Source organism: Oncorhynchus gorbuscha, linkage group LG15 (assembly GCF_021184085.1).
Source record: "Oncorhynchus gorbuscha isolate QuinsamMale2020 ecotype Even-year linkage group LG15, OgorEven_v1.0, whole genome shotgun sequence".
Classification (NCBI taxonomy): Eukaryota; Metazoa; Chordata; class Actinopteri; order Salmoniformes; family Salmonidae; genus Oncorhynchus; species Oncorhynchus gorbuscha.
This window is the reverse complement of record NC_060187.1, coordinates 30,087,733-30,099,861: the sequence shown is the minus strand read 5'-3', so window position 1 is coordinate 30,099,861 and position 12,129 is coordinate 30,087,733.

Sequence of the window (12,129 nt, the reverse complement as noted above, 5' to 3'; positions counted from 1 at the left end):
AAAAAATGTAACTAAAACTAAATTAATACAAAATAAAACAACAATGATGTCTTTATTGCGCACACCCCAGGGTTAATACTTGGTGGAAGCACTTGACAGCCATTACAGCTGTGAATCATTTTGAATGAGATTCTACTAACTTTGCACAAAACCTATGGCAACATTTATCCATTGTTTTTATCAAACTTACTCAAGCTCAGTACGTTTGGTTGGGAATTATTGACGAACAGAAATATTCAAAGCTTGTCTCTGAATTTCTCATGAATACGAAACCGCTCTTAGAAAGCCATGATGGTGTGTCTTTGGCATTTACTTTTGTCTACTATCCCAGGGTTTACAAAAGACTGAGGTGGGATTTCCTATAACTTTTTTACCTGGCTTTGCTCCTTTCATATTTATTTTGATCCTGACAAACTCCCCAGTCCCTGCAACTGACAAGCATACCCATAACATGATGCTGCCAACAAAATACTTGAAAATACATACATGGATTTCACTCCGTGTTGTGTAGTATTGAATTTGACCCAAGGCTGTAGTAAAAGGACATTTCTTTACCATGTTGTCTTGCAGTATTACTTACGGCCTTGTTGCAAACAGAATGGATGATTTATTAACACACGCCTGTGTGCATATGTATGTGTGGGTGTGTGCCTGTGTGTGTCTCTTCACAGTCCGCGTTGTTCCATAAGTAGTGTAGTAGTGTAGTTTTATCTGTTTTTTAAATCAGATTTTACTGCCTTCTACATCTTAAGTTACATGTTACATGGCTCTTTGTAGTACTGTGCGTTTCCAAGAGTCTGTTCTTGACATGGGGACTGTGTGAAGACATGCGGAATCAAGACATCTTCGTTAAATGTAAGAATATATATATATATATATATATATAATAATAATAAAATAAATATACTTTTAAAGAGCGGAGTAGGAAAAAAATATAATTTAATCAAAGTTTTGTTTTATTTATATGGCAACAAAATGTGAAGACTGTGCAAGGAGTGTGTTGACTTTCACTTGGTACTGTACACCAGCCTGGATTGTGAATGAGTAGGATTTTTACCCAGGTTTCCTTCCCCTAAAATTAATGTTGATGACAATTTGAAAGCTATGGTCCCTTATTGATGTCACTTGTTAAATCCTGAAAAACCTATAAATTATATTTTAAACAATTAGGTAGACTTGCAATTCATGTTTGTTCTGTTAGTCTGTTCCCAGGGAGCTGCCATCAACAGCTCTCAGGAGCTTGAGCGTATCAAGGACTTCCTCGGATCACTGCTCCTACCTGGGGCAGGACCAGGTTTGAGTGGGCCTGGTTCCATACAGTCGACATAGTGATGTGGCTGCGTTCAATGTCAGCACTTCCCTGAACAACAGGGAGATCCTACAGTACATCTGGGATCTGAAAGTCACACAAATGCTTCTGCCACAGAGACTTACCCACACCGGGAAATTATGAGTGGGACTGACGACGGTGTGAGAGGAGTGAGAGGAGAGGAGAACAAATGACTAAGGTTGGGTTGGTAATCATGGGCAGCGAGCGCCATGAGAAAAGTGTCTCTTTAGAGGAGCTGAAGAATCTTAGTGTCTCTGTATGCCATCGGGGGTTCCAATTTATCAGTGATGGGTCTGATTAAAATAACTGGTTGTCCCAAAAATGTGGTCTTCGTCCAGAACTTCAGGACTGCAGGAGCTGCAGGAGATCTCTGAACATATCAGCCAGGAGATCTGTAGCTCAGCAGAGGACAGTAGACAACAGGTTGTCTACGTGCCACCACTAGGTCACCTGCTTAGTCCTGCATGAACACTGCCCTTCTTATTATCTCATCTTTGTCCACAGCAATCCAAGTCTTTATCACAATTACTTCCATTGAAGAGCTGAATCTCATCATTATGTCTCCCATGAGTAACGTTAGTAACGTTAGTAAACCCATGTGGATTTTGATTGTCACCCTTCTGGTTCTTAATGAGTTTTCATAATCATAATGTGTTCATTACAGAAGACCACAGCCAGGTGCATGCCAAAAATACCAGGCCAACAGCAACTTTCAGCAGAATATCCAGATATCTCTCCCAGTCCCAGCTAGAAAACATCAAAACATTTCCCCAAATTAGCCTCATTGTTACAGTATAGCTACACTAATACAAAATAATGGTTTCATCTTCACCTTGGGGTTATTATCATCCGTTTCTCTCAGTCAAGACCAAAGTTCATGTTTGGAGGAGATATTGTTGTGAAAGGAAAGGAAAAGTACTTCATTAGATTTCGACAGCAAGCACCACATGCTGGACACTTGTAAATGAAATACAAACAAGTAAGACTATTATTCTCTTCCTTCAATAGATTTATCTTGAAAATGAAATATTTAAAAAAGTACAATGGTTTTTCACCTGCATTATTTGTCATCTGAAGGGGACGACAAAGCCTGATATGTGATAGACCATCACAGATTCACTATCAGCTGACACGCATTGAATGCATTGAGGACCGAGGTGTACACCGGGATATGCTGGTCTCCTGCTATGCATCAGTACCCGTCTGTGTCGTTCATCTCCAGGTGTCTCATTGTCACAGTAAAGGTGTGATTCTCCCTATCGATAAGCAGGTTGACGCGGTCCTGAGACACTTGTTCTCCCTATGCAGTGAGGTAGGAGCTTCGGTTCGCAGCAGCTGTCCTGTTCTTACACAACATCTTCTCACTCTCTACCAGGATATTGCTATAGAGACACTTAGCTGTGATGCTGTCCCCATTCTTACCAGACACCATGTTGCTCCTTACTGACACACCTGGGAAGCCTGGAGTATGGAAACACAGAAACGATACACACAAAGCAAGCGTACTCTTGAGGATCACACAGAGGTGTTAATGAGATCTTATTCTGAAAGAGGAACTGAAATCTGTAGATTAACTAGACATAAAGCTGCGAGAAGCAATGAGCAGGGTTCACAGGATGACAGAAAGGACAAGATTTGTTGGACAACAAAGCAAGCACCCTATCATGTAGGAACCAAGATTTGCATATCAAATCTCATAGCCCCATGTCCATTGGTTCAGTTCTTATAGCCCTGGTGTGATATGGTGCCATCTAGTGGTGTAGTGTGTCGGTCTTTGAATAGCGCAGCTAATCATTCTCAAATTCATTAGAGACTAATTCATTGAGTCTATATACCAAATCTGGGTCAATATGACTTATGGTTGATGAGAAGAAGAATTGTAAAGTATTTTTAGCATTAGCATATGTACTAATGTGCATCTATTGGTACAGTGCGGCTATATTTGAATGCAGCGACAATCCAAAATCTGGAGTGAATCTGATGTAAGGTTCATGAGGAGAAGATGATTGTAGATGATCTTGAGGATTAGCGTTACATATGCAAAGAATTACTTAATCGTTTCCTTATTTTTTTTTACATATCAATACCAAATTCAGTGTGGTTCATATCTTAGGGACATCTGTGACAGAGATGAAAATGTTCAAGTTGATAAATCCACTCCACAGTGGCTTCACACTGGTTTAAATGACACATAAAATCCGATTTTTGATTTGTCAATAACTCAGACATCTTTTGACCAATCCCGTACCTTTTCTGAAACTAAGTTAAGGATTGTACCATGGGCCTACATTCCAAATTTGGCCCTATGGTTCATGAAGATTTAAAAATATATTTTTAGCATATTTTAGCCTATGTGCTAATATGTATCTACTGATATGCATCAACATTATTTTCTCAAACTCTTTAGTGACTATTGTGTTAACCCCAAATTTGGAGTGATTCTGACTTTTAGTCCATGAGAAGAAGATGTTGTATGATTATTTTAAGCATTAGCGTTACATAGTCAAAAAAGGGAATTGTTAATAGTATCCTTAAAAAAAAATTATGGACACAAAATTGGATTTCCTGATTCATCAATAACTAAGCCATCTCTTAACCAATCAATTTTATTTTCTTAAACTAAGTTAAGATATGTACCATGGGCCTACATAGAACATTATTTGGACATATGGTTCATGAGAATACACTTTTCAAAGGTTTTCCAACATTTCCAAAATCTATCCTGAATGACCAAATTTGTTCAGCATGAGGAAAGGCACCTACATACAAAGTTTCAAGTCTCTAGGTCAAATGGGGCGGCGCGTACGAGTGTTTAAGTGAGACTGCCTATAACAGCGCCACCTATAGGCCAATCAGTACCATTCTTTTTGACCAACTCATAGCCTCTAGTTTCTGTATGCCAAATTAGAAAAAAAGTTAATTGATTCTTGAACTATTTGACCATGTCAAGGAAACAAATAATCTAAGAATAACAATAGGTGTGAACCCCTAATAAGTACTATATTACCTGCAGTGACAGTCAGAGACAGAGATGCCATGTAGCAGGGGGTTCCTCTGTTGTCCACAACACACACACACTCTCCTGTGTCCTGACTCTGCAGGTTCTGCATGGTTAAAAAAAGACAGTCTCAACCTCAACAGTGAAGAGGCGACTCCGGGATGTTGGCCTTCTAGGCAGAGTTGCAAAGAAGGAGCCATATCTCAGACTGGCCAATAAAAATAAAAGATGGGCAAAAGAACACAAACGCTGGACAGAGGAACTCTGCCTAGAAGGCAAGCATCCCGGAGTCGCCTCTTCACTGTTGACGTTGAGACTGGTGTTTTGCGGGTTCTATTTAGTTTCAGAAGAAAGTTATTTGTTTCTGGCCATTTCGAGCCTGTAATCGAACCCACAAATGCTGATGCTCCAGATACTCAACTAGTCTAAAGAAGGCCAGTTTTATTGCTTCTTTATCAGAATTACAGTTTTCAAATATGCTAACATAATTGCAAAAGAGTTTTCTAATGATCAATTAGCCTTTTAAAATGATAAACTTGGATTAGCTAACACAACGTGCCATTGGAACACAGGAGTGATGGTTGCTGATAACGGGCCTCTGTACACCTATGTAGATACTCTATTTAAAAAATCCAGAGCCTCCGTTTCCAGCTACAATAGTCATTTACAACATTAACAATGTCTACACTGTATTTCTGATCAATTTTATGTTATTTTAATGGACAAAAAAAATGTTTTTCTTTCAAAAACAAGGACATTTCTAAGTGACCCCAAACTTTTGAACGATAGTGTATGTATGGACTTATTTAACTGAAATTGAACACACTATTCATGTCTTTGCAGACACAAACAGGAAATAACTATAAGGGACACAAGAAACAGGTAAATCAACATGTCTCTGCATTTTTATTTATTCCTCATTTAAATGTACAAAATTAATGGAACATGACAATGTGTGTCCTTTTAATAATTTTACCCCCCTCGGGGTGCAGTCTGCCTGGTGATCCATATCATCTCCAGTATGTCAGGTCTATGGAAGACACCTTACCGAAATTATATTCAAATGTTTATAGCTCTTCAGTTCTGTTATAAAGATACACATCTTACCTGAAGATGTATGTTTATGTACAACATGTTTGGAGTCACATTGCTTTTTCCTGTACTTTTAATTCAGTAATTGATTTGTTTTGTAATGTTAGCTAATTACACGTGATTTCTATTTACTGTATATGTGCTCAAATGATGACAATTCATTTGAATGGTTTTTCATGATTTTGCAGCCACAACAGAAGAAATTGTGTTATGCTTCTTGTATTGTATTAATCTGTTCTCTAGCTTACTGTATGCTATTGCTACAATTCATTTACTGTAGAAGTATTTTGGTTGACATTAAAGCAAACTTACATAATTATTTTATATATATCTTGATTTATCACTAGCTCCGTCATCTCTCCTTCCACAGGTCTGATATCTGACAGGAGAGAAGAGAGAGAGGGAGGGAGTAGCTTTGTAACAGTGATGATTTTGTCAGGGTAACGTAACACATGAAGAAGAGTATGTTCTAAACATATTTATTTGATTAATTTATTTTGTAGGAGAAAGACACTTTCTAAAGTTGGAGGACAGCACTTACTATTCCCAGATCTATAGATGTTCACTGCAGCCAAAACAACAATCACCAACAGCACCATGGCCAACATGGTGTGAATAGGAGCATGCCAAGGCAGGTTTTAGAAAATTGATTAAAACATACAACCATGACCACATCACAACTACTGACCACAACTCCAGACCTTCTGACCACAACCACAAAACCTCTCACCACAAGCACAAAAATACGGACCAAAACCACACCGCACAACCAAAACCACACCTACAAAACTACTGACAAACACACAACTTTTGACAACATAACTACTGACCACACAACTTCTGACCACAACCACACAACTGCTGACCACATCGAGTGACCACAGACACACAACTACTTACCACAAAACTTCGGACCACAAGCACAAAACTGACTACAAGCACAAACCTTTTGACCACACAACTACTGACCACAGCCACACAACTTCTGACCACATTTGGGGAACAATGCCAAACAACCACTGACCATAACCACACAAATTCTGACCACAAACACACAACTACTGTACACACCCACACAAGTTCTGAACAAACAACTACTGATCACACATCTAAATCAACATAACTACCGACCACCACAATTACTGACCACAAGCACCTATCCACAATTACTGACCACAAGCACCTATCCACAACTACTGATCACAATTACTGACTACTCAACTGATCTCAACTACTGACCACAACCACACAAACTCTGACCACACAACTAGTGACCACTCCCATAAACCTACTGACCACAACCACACAACTCCTAACCACAACCACACAACTTCTGACCAACCACACAACGTCTGGCCACAACCACAAAACTCCTGACCACAAGCACACACCTTTTGACCACATAACTACTGACCACATTTGAGGACCTTTGATCACTCAGCTACTGACCACAATGCCACAACTTTTGACCACTCAACTACAGCCCACTACCACATAATTTCTGACCAGAACCACTCAATGTTTGACCTTATAACTACAGACCACACAACTACTGACCACAACCACACAATATCTGACCACAACCACAGAACTGCTGGCCACATCTAGTGACCACAACCACACAACTACGGACCAAGACCACACAACTACTGACCACTCAACTACTGACCACACATCTAAATCACCATAACTACTGACCACCACAATTACTGACCACAAGCACCTAGCCATAACTATTAACCATATATACTGACAATATATATATACTGATCATATATACTGACCACAATTATTTACCACAACCACCGACCACAACCACACAACTTCTGACCACAACCACACAACTGCTTACCATATCTAGTGACCACAACAACACAACTACTGACCACAACCACACAACTTCTGAACACACAACTATTAACCACACTACTATTAACCATAAATACTAACCACCATAATTAGACCAGAACTACACAACTACTGACCACAATTATTTATACTATATATACTGACCATATATACTGACCACAATTATTTACCACAACCACCGACCACAACCACACAAGTTCTGACCACAACCACACAACTGCTTACCATATCTAGTGACCACAACAACACAACTACTGACCACAACCACACAACTTCTGAACACACAACTATTAACCACACAACTATTAACCATAAATACTAACCACCATAATTAGACCAGAACTACACAACTACTGACCACAACTATTGAACCACAACTACTGTGCACAAAACTACTGAGCACTACTGTGACCACAACAACTGCTCTGGTCTGCACTAGCTCTGGTTCAGCTCTGGTCCTGGGCATAGCTAGCTAGCACTGCATTGCACTAGCTCTGGTCTAGCTCTGATCTGCGCTATAAATTATAACTATATACATTTGCATAATATAACCCACCAACAGTAACTCTTAAATCATTCCAGCTACATACACCAAACCAACATTCACATGTTCAGGCTATCCTAACGTCAAATGATTTAGAATTTGTATCAACTACAACTATATACATTTGCGTAAAATAACTCAGCAACATTCTTTATTGAACCATTCAAGCTGAAGCCTCCAAACCAACTTTCACATGTTCACGCTGTCCTAACTTCAAATTCTTATTTTTTTCTTCTGAATCATCTATCACTATATACATTTGCATTAAAAACACCACCAGCAGTAACTCTTAAACCGTTCAAGCTTGATACAACAAACGGACTTTAATATGTTCAGGCTATTCAAACTTTTCATCTACCTACTTTTTCAACTATAACTAGTCACCACCATTACTACTGCAGACAGTATCACTACTATAATGTTTTTATAAACCATACATACTTTAAACTGCTTTGCTTTAAATACTAAAGTAAAACTTTTTAAACACCTACCACAAAAAGTAATTTTGAAGAGTGAAAGCAAGTCCCATCATTTGTACTCCATGTACAATTACCATCTAGTTATATATTCAGAACGTTATTTATTGCCATTCTCTGACACATACCCACTAAAGATCATATTTGTACTTCTACAGAATAGTTGGTGACGTTTTAAGTTCAGGATTTCTCCCTAAGGATTAGCCCTTTGACTCCCTGACCTGTAACTCTGCAGTGAGATCACCAAGATGATAGGGGAGTATAAGACAATTTGGAGGGTTGTGTATTTCCCACATGTGTATTTCCCACCGTGAAACATGGAGGAGGAGGTGTTATGGTGTGGGGGTGCTTTGCTGGTGACACGGTCTGTGATTTATTTAGAATTCAAGGCACACTTAACCAGCATGGCTACTACAGCATTCTGCAGCGATACGCCATCCCATCTGCTTTGGGCTTAGTGGGACTATCATTTGTTTTTCAACAGGACAATGACCCAAAACACCTCCAGGCTGTGTAAGGGCTATTTTAACAAGAAGGAGAGTGATGGAGTGCTGCATCAGATGACCTGGCCTACACAATCCCCCAAACTCAACCAAATTGAGATGGCTGAGAGAATTGCAAGAGTGTGCAAAGCTGTCAAGGCAAAGGGTGGCTATTGGAAGAATCTCAAATATAAAATATATTTTGATGAACACATTTTTGGTTTCTACATGATTCCATATGTGTTATTTCATCATTTTGATGTCTTCACTATTATTCTACAATGTAGAAAATAGTAAAAAAATAAAGAAAAACCCTTGAATGAGGTGTTCTAAAACTTTTGACAGGTAGTGTATATACAAAAGTATGTGGTCACCCCTTCAAATTAGGAGATTTGGCTATTTCAGCCACACCCTTTGCTGACAAGCACACAGCCATGCAATCTCCATAGACAAACATTGACAATAGAATGGCCTTACTGAAGAGCTCAGTGACTTTCAACGTGGCAACATCATAGGATGCCCCCTTTCCAACAAGTCAGTTCGTAAAATTTCTGCCCTGCTAAGGCTGCCCCAGTCAACTGTAAGGGCTGTTATTGTGAAGTGGAAACATCTAGGAGCAACAAAGGCTCAGCCGCGAAGTGGTAGGCCACACAAGCTCACAGAACGGGACCGGCGAGTGCTGAAGTGCATAGAGCGTTAAAATCGGCTGTCCTCGGTTGCAACATTCACTACCGAGTTCCAAACTGCTTCTGGAAGCAACATCAGCACAAGAACTGTTCGTCGGGAGCTTCATGAAATGGGTTTTCATGGCTGAGCAGCCGCACACAAGCCTAAGATCCCCATGAGCAATGACAAGCTTTGGCTGGAGAGGTGTAAACCTCGTCGCCATTGGACTCTGGAGCAGAAGAAACACGTACCCTAAAGTGGCGCTATAGAAGAAGGCAGACATTTTACGTGTCCCCAACTGATTGTTTTTTTGTTGTGTTAAAAAACAAACATTTCCACTGCATTTCCTGCCACAAAAGGACCAGCTGACATCATGTCAGTGATTCTCTCGTTAACACAGATGTGAGTGTTGACGAGGACAAGGCTGGAGATCACTCTGTCATGCTGATTGAGTTCGAAGAACAGACTGGAAGCTTCAAAAGGAGGGTGGTCCTTGGAATCATTGTTCTTCCTCTGTCAACCATGGTTACCTGCAAGGAAACACGTGCCGTCATCATTGCTTTGCACGAAAAGGGCTTCACAGGCAAGGATATTGCTGCCAGTAAGATTGCACCTAAATCAACCATTTATCGGATCATCAAGAACCTCAAGGAGAGCTGTTCAGTTGTTGTGAAGAAGGCTTCAGGGTGCCCAAGAAAGTCCAGCAAGGGCCAGGACCGTTTCCTAAAGTTGATTCAGCTGTGGGATCGGGGCACCACCAGTACAGAGCTTGCTCAGGAATGGCAGCAGGCAGGTGTGAGTGCATCTGCACACACAGTGAGGCGAAGCCTTTTCGAGGATGGCCTGGTGTCAAGAAGGGCAGCAAAGAAGCCACTTCTCTCCAGGAAAAACATCAGACAGACAGACAGACTGATATTCTGCAAAAGGTACAGGGATTGGACTGCTGAGGACTGGGGTAAAGTCATTTTCTCTGATGAATCCCCTTTCCGATTGTTTGGGGCATCCGGAAAAAAAGATTGTCCGAAGAGAAGGTGAGCGCTACCATCAGTCCTGTGTCATGCCAACAGTAAAGCATCCTGAGACCATTCATGTGTAGGGTTGCTTCTCAGCCAAGGGAGTGGGCTGACTCACAATTTTGCCCAAGAACACAGCCATGAATAAAGAATGGTACCAACATATCCTCCGAGAGCAACTTCTCCCAACCATCCAGGAACAGTTTGGTGACGAACAATGCCTTTTCCAGCATGATGGAGCACCTTGCCATAAGGCAAAAGTGATAACTAAGTGGCTCGGGGAACAAAACATAGATATTTTGGGTCCATGGCCCGGAAACTCCCCAGATCTTAATCCCATTGAGAATTTATGGTCAATCCTCAAGAGACGGGTGGACAAACAAAAACTAATAAATTCTGACAAAGTCCAAGCATTGATTATGCAAGAATGGGCTGCCATCAGAAGTTAATTGACAGCATGCCAGGGCGGATTGCAGAGGTCTTGAAAAAGAAGGGTCAACATTGCAAATATTGACTATTTGCATCAACTTCATGTAATTGTCAATAAAAGCCTTTGACACTTATGAAATGCTTGTAATTATACTTCAGTATTCCATAGTAACATCTGACAAAAAATATCTAAAGACACTGAAGCAGCAAACTTTGTGGAAATTAATATTTGTGTCATTCTCAAAACTTTTGGCCACGACTGTAGGTAAGAGGACTTCATATTAATAAAGGAAATAAGAAATAACAGTACATGTATTATATAAATAAAGCGAATTGGATGAAACATTTAGAAAAATTAATAGAAATGCTAGGAAAAAGTATTTACTTGTTACAAATGGAGTCATCCTTGATTCACCAAATTATATTTTGAAAGAGGATGCAAAGTACTTTAAGCATACGTTCTCTTTTCAGTCTCCTCCAGTTCCACTAACTGGAGTTAATTGTAAGTATTCTTTGAATAAGAATAGTGTAAAATGAACAGCTATACAGAAAAACATCTTGATGCAATTAAAGCCTTTAGGCTATAGGGAAGATTCCAGGGCTGGATAGCATAACAGTTGAGGTATATTAAACCTTTTTTGATCTACTCAAATATCCACTATTAGCATGTTTTAACCACTCCTATAAAAGTTGTAAACTATCAGGTACTCATCAAGAAGGTTTGATTTCACTATTACTGAATCTGGACCCAGGTGTGGTAAGTTTAAAGAGCCAGTCTATCTAAAAACTGGAGGCCCCTTACACTACAGTGTTGTGATCCAAATATCTTAGCAAAATGCACAGCACATAGAATTAAAAAGGCTTTGTTAAAAAGGCTCTGCTACAAATTGGTATAGGTATTGTGTCTCTGAATCAAACAGACAAGTTGTGACTGTCTCAGATATAAGGAGTGAAATGTTACATTATACCCCACTTAAGGGATCAGTTGTAATAGGGTTTGCGGTGAAATGTAACAGTTTGAAAAAGATTCATCAATCATGACATGCAATGAAATATTGAAAGCCTTTATTGAGAACATGAGAACAACATTGCCATGTTTAACATTTTGTGCAGCAGAAATAATAAAAATATGGCACTTCTCAACTAAACAATAGAAAACTAAACAACATCTGGACTAAACAATTGAATGTTTGTGGTGTCCATTATGGAAAAAACTAATGCATTCCACAT